The sequence below is a fragment of the Penaeus monodon genome, chromosome 15 (assembly GCF_015228065.2).
Source record: "Penaeus monodon isolate SGIC_2016 chromosome 15, NSTDA_Pmon_1, whole genome shotgun sequence".
Taxonomy (NCBI): domain Eukaryota; kingdom Metazoa; phylum Arthropoda; class Malacostraca; order Decapoda; family Penaeidae; genus Penaeus; species Penaeus monodon.
Window position 1 is genome coordinate 8,726,479 of NC_051400.1, and position 225 is coordinate 8,726,703.

The 225-nt window shown below is 36.0% G+C and overlaps 1 protein-coding gene across 1 annotated transcript in view; it reads right to left on the reverse strand.

Moving 5' to 3' along the window:
- The window catches only part of LOC119581735 (RNA-binding protein fusilli-like), a gene marked incomplete in the record, with an annotated part of 165,619 nt that overhangs the window by 127,356 nt on the left and 38,038 nt on the right, over positions 1 to 225 (reverse strand).

Genomic DNA, 225 nt, shown 5'->3' on the forward strand with positions numbered 1-225 from the left:
GAGGTCTCTCCTCAATGACTGCTTTGAAAGCGATGTTTGAAAATGTAGCACTTGAGAGTAGTGAATGCCAGTGCCGAGTGTTCAAGGCAAATGCTAGTTCGTTGGCAATAAACTTTTGCGTTCGTAAAAAAAAACAAAAAAACTTTTAACTGATATCTTATCTACTATCTACTAACGTTTATCCTCTTATATCTGTTTCCGTGACTATGTAAAGTATAGTTACGT